This window comes from Balaenoptera musculus, chromosome 5 (genome assembly GCF_009873245.2).
Source record: "Balaenoptera musculus isolate JJ_BM4_2016_0621 chromosome 5, mBalMus1.pri.v3, whole genome shotgun sequence".
Taxonomy (NCBI): domain Eukaryota; kingdom Metazoa; phylum Chordata; class Mammalia; order Artiodactyla; family Balaenopteridae; genus Balaenoptera; species Balaenoptera musculus.
The window spans coordinates 121,496,850-121,509,806 of record NC_045789.1 but is presented as its reverse complement, the minus strand read 5'-3'; positions in this window follow the sequence as shown (position 1 = coordinate 121,509,806).

The window sequence follows — 12,957 nt, the reverse complement described above, 5'->3', positions numbered from 1 at the left end:
AGGCCGTGGGTCAGCCGCTGCCCAGGGCAGCCAGGAGAGCAGTGACAACAGGATGGCTGCCGTCTCACTTCCACCTCACAAGTGACACCAAAATGCCTGTGTGGCTATCCCTGACCCAGAACCATACAAAGAAGGAAATTCTGGGAAATGCTGACTCCAAGCTAAGCGAAGTAGACAGAGTACAAAATCAACATACTCCTTACACATCGATCAGTTTTAATTCTTACAGAACTCTTAAATATGTCCCTTCCTTTCCTTCTCTCCTACCACTGCTCTAGTGCAGATTCCTGGCCTCTCTCTCCTGGCCTATCAGCACAGCAGAGACACAGAACATTTGATCAGTTTCAGGGTCCTGGTTTTAGGTACTTCAGAAACCACCCTCTATGACAAGAGCTCTGCACACCTAGCTCTTTGGAGCACCAAGAGATCTCTGGAATACCCTTCAGTTTGTTTGGCGTCATCATTATTGGCCAGTATTACTGGCATCACCCTCTCTCCCTGCTGACATATGTTCACCAGCACTGTGTATGTGTACACTCTAGTACTCAGAATGTGCATGGGCCAGAAAGGAGAGGAGGAGTAGATAATACCAGCAGCTAGCATTTACTGTGGTAGGTATTTTATTATATATATTATTTCTTATCCTCACAACATGTTTCAGTTAATACCTCCATTTTATAAAAAAGAAAACAAGTTCTTAGCAGCTGAGTCACCCAAAGTTAAACTATCAGCAAGTAGCTGAGTTTAGATTTGGACCCAGGGCTGTTTGTTCTTGAAGCAGATGCTCTTTCTATTGTACCAAAGAGCCTGGGGCAGCCTTGTCCCCCGGCGCTGCCCTTCCTCTTGGCTTTTCACAACCCCAAATAAAGATAAAGTGTAGGTTATCTTTTTGGGTTTGGCTTCCCATCAGACTGGACTGGATTCCATTTGTGGTATCTGTAGGGTAGGTGCCCAGCACAAGTGCCTCCATGAGCCAGACAAGTATGGCAAATACATGAAGAGGCAGGAGGCTGGGATGGATGAGGAGTGGTGGGGACTACAGCAAACTGGGGAGATACCCTGTCAAAGGGGCACAGGAGCTAATCAACTCCAGCCAGTGATTGCCTGGCTGGAATGCAGACCCAGGGTTACATAAAAGAAGTCGTGGCACCTCCTAGTTTTAAATGTCAACTCAATATTTTTGTTACATGTGACCCCAACAATGTTTTTAAGATGCCAAGTGAGCTAAACAGAACTCTGACCAGAGGCACCTAAGGACAGCTAACGTGCAGCCTCCACTCTGGAGACCTCGTGCTGAAATCTTCAAATTTATGTGTGTCATCCCGGGCTCCTCCAAAAGTTGATCCAAATACTATGGAGGAGTGGGGAGCGTCACAGGACTACCCATGGTTGCTTTGGCTCCTCCAGAGTCCAAGAGGCCTGCAGACCTACAGGCTACTGCTGTTGAGTGTCAGGCAAATGCTTACACCCAAGGCATCTTGGACAGAAATGGACATGAAAGGAGCAAAAGTGAGCAACTGCGTGGGTGGCTGTGAGAAAGTGAGTCAGTGGACGGCAGTGGGGGTGTGAGTCAAGCGTGCATGTGAGGTCGGTGTAGAGTCTACAGTCAGAAAGAGAAAAGGGAGGAGGATGCCAGCCAATGTTAGGAGGAAGGGAGAGAAGGAGAGAGAGAGAAGGGAGAAGCCACATGCACTTCCATCCGGTGCATGTGTGGATGTGTCCTACCTGCCAATGTTTATTTTCCCCTAATACATGCAGGGATGGGTAGGTGTTAACACTCATTAGATCAGAGATGGCGGTTACAGGCTAAGGCAGGTGCGTTCAGGAATTTCTTCTGGCTACTGCTTTCACCAGAACCTTTTTTTTTCCTAACAAGTTATAAGTTGTTTCCTATTATCTTTGTGCTAACTGCTTAGAATGTCATGTCTTAAATACTCTATGATATCACTTACATGTGGAATCTAAAGAATACAACAAACTAACAAATATAACAAAAAAGAAGCAGACTCACTGATACAGAGAACAAACTAGTGGTTACCAGTGTGTGTGTGTGTGTCTGTGTCGGGGGGCAGGCAATATGTAGGTGGGCGAGTGGGAGGTACAAAGTAGACTGTAAGGATGTATTGTACAACATGGGGAATATAGCCAATATTTTGTAATACCTGCAGATGGAAAGTAACCTTTAAAAATTTTGTAAAAAATTTTAAAAATTCCGAGCTGATCTCCCTGTGCTATGCGGCTGCTTCCCACTAGCTAGCTATTTTACATTTGGTAGTGTATATATGTCCATGCCACTCTCTCACTTTGTCCCAGCTTACCCTTCCCCCTCCCCGTGTCCTCAAGTCCATTCTCTATCATTCTCTATGTCTGCGTCTTTATTCCTGTCCTGCCCCTAGGTTCTTCAGAACCATTTTTTTTTTTAGATTCCATATATATGTGTTAGCATACAGTATTTGTTTTTCTCTTTCTGACTTACTTCACTCTGTATGACAGTCTCTAGGTCCATCCACCTCACTACAGATAACTCTGTGTCCACCTAGAGGGGTGGGATAGGGAGGGTGGGAGGGAGGGAGGCGCAAGAGGGAGGAGATATGGGGATATATGTATACGTATAACTGATTCACTTTGTTATACAGCAGAAACTAACACACCACTGTAAAGCAATTATACTCCAATAAAGATGTTCAAAAAAAAAGAATTAAAAAAATTTTTTTAATTAAAAAAAAATGTCATGTCTTAATTTGGGCATCTCAGAATCCCAACTGCCTAGATAAAGGATGGCTAAGTAAAGATTATGGCTATAATTAAAGTGCATGATTCCAAGACATTCCTGCCTTCCCTATCAAAGGCTGAAGGTCTGTGGTGAAGGAACCAGGTCCACAGAGTTAACACTGGCAAGCATTTTAATACATAAGCAAGTAAATTCACGAAACCGAGTTCACTGGCGGCTGGGGCTGGCCCTGCTGCAGCAGGGAAAGGGTGAGAGCCTGGACACAGCAGGCAAAGCACAGTGCAGGCTATCACAGCTCGGAGAGGGCTTCTGCCTCCAGGGCTCTCCAACTTCGTGACCCCATTCTTAACTCATCTTGTTCCTTCAGGAGGTCAGGAGGGGTTGAATGCATATTATGAAACTTCTTTTTTCCACTTTGTGAGAAAAAAATTATACAATTTGAGGTGATGCTCATATGGTGGATGTGCAGTTTTCACATCACAAAACGCAGGTGCTAAGTGAGCCTGGTGCGTGCAGCACTCCTACGCAGAAACCAGCAGTGAGAGAACCCCCGGAATCCGCTCCCCGGGTACATTTCGCATTTTTAGAGGGCAGGAAGGGAGGACAGAGAGGATCCTGGGTACACAGGGTGGCGGGCTAGCCTTATGGATTCCACTTAACGGAGGTTTCAAAGCCCTGCTGATGTTTTGGAAAAGACACCATCATTTTACTTAATATGATATTGTTCTTCCAAGGATTTTTTTTTTTAATTTTTCAAAATGATTTTTTTTTAACATTTTTATTGGAGTATAATTGCCTTACAATGGTGTGTTAGTTTCTGCTTTATAACAAAGTGAATCAGTTATACATATACATATGTTCCCATATCTCTTCCCTCTTGCGTCTCCCTCCCTCCCACCCTCCCTATCCCACCCCTCTAGGTGGTCACAAAGCACCCAGCTGATCTCCCTGTGCTGTGCGGCTTTTTAACAAACTCCCTTTTCCCAATTCCTATCTCCAGCTCCAGTGAAAAAGATTTTTTAAAAATCAATTAAGGTTAAGTTTTCTCATCAGAAAAATGAGGAGCTTAGACTTAATCTTGAGTCAGGACTGTTTTTAAGGATGTAATGAAAACTACAGGCCATTCTCTGTAAAAATGCGTATGCTTGCAAAGACTCAAACACTGTCAAGCTCTTCCCTAGGGCAGTAGTTCTCAACGTGCCAGTCCAGCAGAGTCACCTGGAGAGCTTAAAAAAAATACAGATGCCTGGGCCCCACGCCAGACCAGTTAAATCAGTATGGATCACCGTAGGGCCTGGGTATGGTATAATGTTAAAAACCACTTCAGGTGATTCTAATGAACAGGACGGGCTGAGGATTAGAGCCCTGGGGCACTGATCGAAGACAACAAGAAAACAAGTTTAAGAGAAAAGAAAACCAAGCGATAAAAAGCCTCTAAAATACCCAGCTAGCAGGATATACTATAGAAGGTACAAGATGACGAGAAAAGAAGACAAGATGGCAAATGACTGGCTCCTCATTGCTAATCCCAGATGATTCTTGCCTCCTCCACCCTAAAAACAAAGCACCTGCTTGGAAGTGTAGGCTCCAAGGCCCATACCTCCAGCTGGTCTCCTAGTTTCAGAGTTTACACTCCCCCTCCACCCAGGTCCCTTCCCTCATTCCTTGAAATTTTAACTCTTAGTTAACTGTCACTCACCTCCTCCAACGTTGCTCCTGACAATTCTTGGTGATTTAAGTTATTGACATCAATTCCTTGACCTCATCTGCCACTCACTTCTATGGTCACATCCTACTAGTGGAACCCAGCAGGACTGGGGCCCTCCCAGGTACAAAGCTTTTCCATGTCCCCTGTTTCTTGTTTGTAGGAAAAAGGCTTCAGCCTCCTAGACCTTCCTTGCATTCCAAAGGGCAGATTCAAACAGTTACTAATCAGGGAAGGGAGGAATGCAGAAACAAGGGAGAAGCAGTGAAGAAACAATAGTGCAGCGATAAAGCAGTCCTGGTTCCTCCTCAAGGGATGTACATAACAATATATCTCTGAGTTCTTCTGCAGAAACTAAGGCCCACACCCAGGTGGAAAAGGGTAACTTCAGGCTGAATACAAGCTTGTGGACCCCAGACTGGTTGGAACCAGACAGCTGATGATTGAGATTACTGGAACACCACCCTGTTACCTCACCACCAACCAATCAGAGGAAGGTCACAGACCCTGTAGACCTCCCCACAAATTTTGCGTATTAAAACTCTTCCCTGAAAACCACTGGGGAGTTCGGGTTTTCTGAGTGAGAGCTGCCTGTTCTCCTTGCTTGCTCTGCTCTGCAATAAACGTTCTCTGCTCCAAACTCCGACGTTTAGGTTTGTTTGGCCTCACTGTGCATCGGGCACATGAACTTGGGTTTGGCAACACTAGCCCTTGTCATTATCAGTCATTTCAATCCCTTTATAACCTCAGTTGCAAGCATCCCACCCTCTGACCACTGTCTTCTATCTTTCCAGCTTATTCTCTCTAGTGCCCCAACTCCCAACAATCCTTCACTTCACCACTTACAACTTATTGCTCTTACTAACTTTGGATTGTCCCTTACTCAAGCCTTTTGTCATCACTTCCCTCATTATTCATCATTATTATCGCCCCCTTTCTCACTTCATTGTCTTCATCTACCAAAAGTACAACCGTGGTTAAATCCACCTCTTCACCTTCTCCGTGCTCATATGCACACAGCTGAGCTTGGCTGGAGAAACACATGTATCCATACCAATTGCTCTTGCTAAAAATGCATGACCAACCACCCTAAATGGGCCATAGGGTTATCTGATAACCTCACTAAATTCCCTGGTCCATTCACTACCTCCACTCCCATATGATTATTTCACATCTTATCTTTTCTTCCAATACCTCCTTCCCCATCTGCACTCTCAGCTAATGACCTTGCTTCCATTTCTCTCAGAAAAAATGGAATCAATCAGAAGAGGGCTTCTTCACGCCCCCACCACCATATCTACCCACCTGGCTGCAACTGTGTCCATATTCTCAGCTTCCCCTCCTGTTGTCCTGGAAGAACAGACTGTGCTCCTATCTAAGGGCAAGTCCTCCACATGTGCTCTGGATCCCACCTTCACTTGGTCACTCAAGGACACCGCTGCAGCCATTCTGCCCTTTCTCTGTTATCGTCAATGTTCTCATTTCTAGTGAATCATTTACACTAGCATAAAAACAGACTTTTTTCCCATCTTAAAAATAGTTTGACTGTTCACCCCTCTCTACCTACTACTTCATTTCTCTGCTACGCTTTACAGCAAAACTCTCTGAAATAATGATCTCTTCCTACTGACTCTATTTTCTTTCCTTCCATTCTCTCTCTAACCCCACTATTCCCTGAGTTTTTGTTCTCCTAAATCAGCTACTTCCACATTGCTCTATCCAGGTCAATTTGAAGTCTACATCTCACTTCCTCTATCAGAATTTCACTGGGTCCATCATTCCCTCTTTCTTTACTTGGCTGCCACTCTCTTGGGTTTTCACCCTTGTCAGTGTCCATTCCACGTCAGTTTCCTTTGCTGATTGCTCCTCCTCATTAGGGCAAACTTTAAACTTTTGAGGTGTTTACACTTTGTGACTTAATTCTCATACCTTCCCTTTTCTTCTTCTACGCTAACTCCCTTGGTGGTCTCAACCAGCTTCTCAGTATTAAATACCATATGCATGCTGATCACACCAAATGTAGATTCCAGCCCTGAGCGTTCTCCCAAACTCCAGACTTATGCCCGCTGCCTGACGTTTTCTTCCAGCAGATATTCTCATGGCTTAACTTCCTTACTCCTTCATTCATAGGGCTTTCTTTGTGCACGTGGTGAAAAATAGCTCCTGCTCTCAGACCCCACATTCCCTATCTTCCTCTGCTTTTTCTCTCCTAAGCAATCCTCCGTGTCCGACGTACCTCATAGTTTACGTTATTATCTGTTCATTATCTGACTCTACCACCAGAATATAAGCTCTACAAAGGCTGGGATTCTTGGTCCATCTGCCTGGCACAAACCGTGTATTCCATAAATATTTCTCGACTGAATGAATGATCCAAAACTCTAGATTCTGAAAGTCAATGGGAGAAAACATAGAAAGCACCCTTCTTCCACGCTAGATCACTAACAAAGAGAACTTTAAGGGTATTCTATAGACTCTCCTCATTTGCCTCTGTGTGGTAGCAGCTGAAGTTAGACCACTGAGAGTCAGTAACTAAAAGGAAACCTGGGTGGGGGAGCTCGTTCTGTTCAGCGGCATCCCTTGGGAGGGATGCTCCACACTGTGTTGGGGATGTACCTTCACAAGTTAGACCAGAGTTCCCAGGGTCAATCCTGTACGACTCGTCCCACGTGATGCTCCAAGAGGAAGGGTCTCCATGGTTACATGCACACTGCTGGAAAGTCACAGATGCGACAGCATATTAAACAGTCAGAAAGTCCTGCAATCAAGAAGCCTGGCTTAATGCTTTTCCCATGCATATTTAATCACAGAAAGCTTTTGTTTGCAACCCCTTACTATTTACTTGAAACGCATTTTAGTAACTCCGCATTAGAGTTGGATGAAGTACACTAGAGGCAAGTATGTAAAGCAGAACCGGCAGGGATAACTCTCCTCTTCATGCATTCAGCCAACCCACTCCAGCTACTTCTGTGAGAAAATACTAAGGTTTGAGTAGTTAAGGGAAGGAAGGAAGGAGGGAAAAGAAGGAAGGAAGCAAAAGAAGGAAGGAAGGAAGGAAGGGAGGAAGGAAGGAAGGAAGGGAGGGAGGGAGGGAGGGAGTGGGGGAAAAAAGACCAGGGAGTTGTAGTAGTTCAAGCTGAAGATAGTGAGCATTGGAGTACTGGTCAAAAGAAAAACACATATCAGGTTGCATCGTTAGAAGAATGACTTATTAAGGCTGGAGTTTGGGTTTGTTTTGCTGTTATTAGAGTTATAAGAGATTTTGGTTACCCCTTGGGGGTCATTGTGGTTAGTGCAGTGAGACAGGTGAGGGTAAATCATATCATTTGGTGCCGACTTCTCATGTATAGGCAATCTCTTGTTACAGTGAATAGCAAGGATAAACTTGGAAGGAGACAGGAGTCTTAACTTGACACATGCATCTTGAAGAGCCTGTGGAAAGAACGAGGGACTCTGCTATTATCTGCAGTGCTGAGGAAGGATGATTTTATTGACTGAGTACACTTATGTCTGAAACCCTCAAGGTTTTCCCCACACTTGTGCTGGAAGCCTCCTCTTGTTCCTCTACACAGCACCTCCTGAGTCATTTCCTACCCACCTGTCATTGTAACGTGTGTGTGTGTGTGTGTGTGTGTGTGTGTGTGTATGTGTGTGTGTGTGTGTGTGTGTGTGTGTGTTGGGTGGGGGTAGGGCAGAGTGCAGAGCCTGGGAACTGTCCCAGTTTACCACACCTGGGACAGCACTGTCACCACATTTAAAAGCAGATGTGGCAAAGAGCTGCAAGGTCTAGAGAAAAACAGGGAACAAAATGATAGTACTGCTGGAAACTAGGTCCTGTAGGAAAATATTAAACAAGTTTGGTTAAAAAGTTAGAGAGGAGCAGACCACACAGTGTCTTCAAATATTTAAGGGTGTGAGCCATTGTATTTCTGTGGCAGAATTTGGAGACATAAACTAAATTAGAAGGTATATTTGCCAATTTTAAGAGGATTTTTTTAGATCCTAAAGTTCAGGTCTAAATGAATATCCTATGAGACAACTTACAACTTGGAGGACTTACAGGTCATTATAACTGCGGTTTTGCAAACTAGTTGGAACGAGCTCCTTGAAGGCTACCCTCTGCCCTCCCCAGCTGGCTTCTATGCACCAGGACAGCCAGCTGTTATGAAGTGGGAACTCCGTCTTTCACACTGTCTTAGGTGTTGGCATCCCCAAGCATGTCACTTAACTGCATAATTCAATGCTTCAGTCTTACCTTAGTAGGGATAAATTCACCCTACCTTTTAATTTTTTAATCTACCTTAGAAGGACTTTGCTAACTGATTTCTGAAAGAGCAAAGCAGAAGTTCATGAGGAGAACTTGATCAAGATTTCACCCAATCTTCAACACTCCTTAAAATGCCTGCCAGCTTTCTTTCTGCTCTTTGTCTAAAGTGTTCATGTTCCAAGCACACAGGGCTCTTGGGGGCCTCCATAAGACACTGTTTGAAACATAGGGAAGTCTTTCAGTTGCTCTGGCTGCTGGCAATTATATTTGTGGTGACTACTTCTCTGAAGACCCAGACTGAGCCATGCAAGGAAGTATAAAACAAAACAGAACATTTCAGACATGATTTTATCATTTGATTAGAAACTAGCAACTTATTTCTGGATTTTGTACCGCTCTTCAAGACATTTCCTGTGACTAAAACGAGAAAAAACTATATATATACATATTAGTATTATATACTATATATATAATACATATATGCTGTATACACATTCAGTCACTAATACGTATATATGTATGTATTCATGAGTATATATACATATTAGTGAAAGAATAGTAAAACAATGAAGCTGACTATTAGACAAGTTTATAAGCTAGATTTCCTTAAAATAATATTTGCCGAGTATGGTAGATTATAGTTATGGCCCCAATTTTTCATGCCTCCCTCTACCCATATTCTTCCTTGTTTACTTTGGGCTTGGCCACTTTACTTGCTTTAGCTAATGACTTGACCCAAGCAAAGACTTGGAAAAAGACTTGCTGTCCACTTTTTCTCTTGGACCCTGGCAACCACCATCAGAATATGCCTAGGCTGGAGCGATGTGACAGCCAAGTAAAAGAGAACTTAGTTGTCTGGGCCAAGGCCAACCCGCCATTGATCACAGACAAATGAGTGAGCCTAGCCAAGATCAGTTAAGCCTATCCCAGATCAGCAGAGCTATTAAGCCATCCCATAAACTCATGAGACATAATAAATGGTGGTTGTTTTTAGCCACTAACACTGTACTTCTTAGGTGCTTCAGGAATTCATCTGCTTGAGGGGTTACTTCTTAAGAATCTCCATGGGCTGCTTTTAGGAGCATGTTGAGGTGTCAGTGCAGATTCCAATTATTTGATTCAGGATAAACTGCTTGCCACCTGACCCTTCCCTAGAAAGATCAAAAATATCTTAGGGGTATTACAATAGTGTTAGGAGATAGAGGGCGGTAGCTTTGTCAAGGCCTACCAAATGAATGCCCTTATTTACCACAGATAAGTGACCCAGAGGGTGTTTTAACTGGCTGAGTGGCAAGTGTGGATAAACTATTGAGTGTTAGTGAGATGACTGATGCTAGGTAGATGACTGCCCTTGGCTTTCTGGAGATATGGAATCACACTGACTAAATAATAATGACAATAATAATGACTAACGATTATTCAGCACTTACTCCAGATATTGTCCTACGTGCTTTATGTGCCTTATATCATTTAATTCTTATCATAACTCTATGAACTGGCTACTAGGTACTATCATCTCCATTTTACAAATGAACAAGCTGAGGCTCAGAGACATTCTCCATGGCCAAATTGCTCTTAAGTCACAGAGCCAGGATTCAAACTCAAGCACCTGACTTCAAAGCCCACACTCTTGACCTCTCTACTATATAATCAAAATACATATTTTTTAGGGGGAAAAAAGGCATTTAGTTTAACTCCTTTATTTGGAAGATGGACAATTAAGAACAGAGTCTTTGGTATAGAGATTCTTTGACTAACATGGATTAAAGGAACTCTCCCCACTCTTGGTCCAAATCACCAAAAGCTGAACAAAACCCAAACTGTTTCTGTGAGGCTTCATCTAGATGAGTTTCCACATTTAGGTATGCCTTTTGTGTACTGCAAAATGGTGCCCAGGAAGGGGCTGAAGCATGCACCACTCACCTCATCAAGCCCTGTGCCCAGGCATAAGGCTTCATCTTCTGAGAAGAAGAGACACTTTTGAAAATAATTCTTTTGCACACAGAGGGGGCTGGGGGTTTTTTGTTTGTTTGTTTGTTTTTGTTTTTCATTTCTACAAAAGCACCATATGTGCTAGGAAGTCCCTGCTAAAACATTTGCCCAATAAAGTGTGCCCAATAAAACACAGCTAAAGATCATCCCATTTTTTCACACATGGAAAAACAAGAGGAGAAAGCGTGACTAGTTGTTGTTCAATAAATACTTGTTGAATGAATTTTAAATGAACAAAGATGCATTCATTATACACAGACACATAGGGATCAAAGTGCATGGGACATGCAAATTCATAACTGAAGACCAAAGCCATGGCATCAAGCCATTCATGAGAAATGATTGATATAATCTAATTTTGCACATTCTATAAAAATTTTAAAAAAACCAGTATATGCACTTATTTCCTGAGACGTCATAAGCGAGGCTTTCATGAAATTCACACTCAAAGAAAGTTTAGAGCCGTATTTATTCATCTGAATTTATTCCCCAGCAACCCTTCTCTTCTAGAACGAAAGAAACCAATCACTCTTGCCAGGCTAGGTGGCTTGCATTACAAATTTTAATGTTTCCCCAGAAACTGAAGCAAGCTGGTTCCCTCCTCCATTCTCACATCCTCCCCAACCGTGGCCCACACCTTTGCTGACTGCAGCATCTGAACTGAGTACCCATGAAGGCCACTCTTTTTCTCTCTGCCTCTAATAAGCCGGTCTAACAATTGTGGTGAGTAATTTCCTTACCACTTCTGTTGTGAACAAATGCTAATAATGCTGCACGATACAGATGGAGCACGGCTACTGAAAAAGAAACTACATAAATTATTTTTTAAAGTTATCATCAAAAGAAATGCTTTTCTGCAGGAAATTCATTTTAACTGCTCAAGGCACTTGCCTAGGTTTCTGCTCCAGTGACCACTTCTTTGTTGATTAACAAATGCTTCTGTTTCACGAATGGAAACAGTTTGTCTTATCTAGGGAACAACTGCTGGCTTTTTTCCGTGGATGTAACTGTCAGGAAGCCACCGTCCTTCTTCTAGAACCTGAGTAATCTGTTTTCGTGATGCTAGGTAAACAGACTGTGGGTGGTCTCCTCCCATTTTGGTGTCCACTAAGTCTCATTCTTCTGTTTGCAAGAATCAGGGTCGAGCTAGTGATTGGTTTCCTGCTATATCCAATTGTATTTCTTGTATTGGGTTGGCCAAAAAGTTCATTTGTAAAAACCCAAACGAACTTTTTGGCCAACCCAATACAGGCCAATAATCAGTTAATGAATTCATTCATTCATTCATTTAATCAATCAACCAATCATTCATATGTTCAGGAGACAAATATTTATTAAGTGCCTTTCTGTGCCAGGTGCTGTGCTGGACCATGAAAAGACAGCAGTGCGCAAGACAGTCACATGGGTTCTTTACACTCCACTGTGGCAGAAGGCAGTTATCAGAGGTTCTCCTGCCTATAAAGGGGAAAAAATGACCACGAATTTAAGCCAATATTATCAAGATGAATTCTAATGCAAAGCTTAATAAAGGAATCCCACTAGCATATTAATGGCTAAAGTTCTTATTCCATAATTCCCCCAATTAATTTTCTTCTGGTAGATGAATTCATATATAATTAATATTGTTGTAACTTCTGTATCTTAATAGTGTCTTACACGAATGTAAGTTTTACTAACCTTTCCCGAATTCATATAAGTCCAGATTACTTTTACTGAAGCATCAGTCATAAGACGATGATAGTACTTGCTCATGGCTTTAGTTACTATCAAGATCTCAAAGCCAAAAACCATTTCATGAGCAAAGACTATATGTCTAACCTGTGCTAATCATCTTAGAATTATGACACAGGTCACCAGCAGTAAATGTGCTACAGAAATTATGGAAAGAAAACTCAGTGCAACTGTAAAACAAACCTCAAATGCACATTTGTCTGATCATATTTAGTGTCATTTTCACACATAAAGACCAGCATGCTTTCATTTCCTCAATCATGTGTATAATTAAGGTTTGCTTTGTATCTTCGTAGAGCAGTGACCTGATAGCATCTAGGAGAATACCAAATACACACAGCCTCAATAAATGTTTTCTGATGATGTAATGCTTCCTATTTATTGTTTTAAACAGCAAGCCATTTTATCTTTCATACTGGAACATTCTTATGGTAATTGCTGAATAATGAATTTAAGAATCCTCAATTTAGAGATTAAAAAAAATTCCTTGAAAGCAGTTTTGTCACCTTGCCTCCTAATTTTCAGAACACT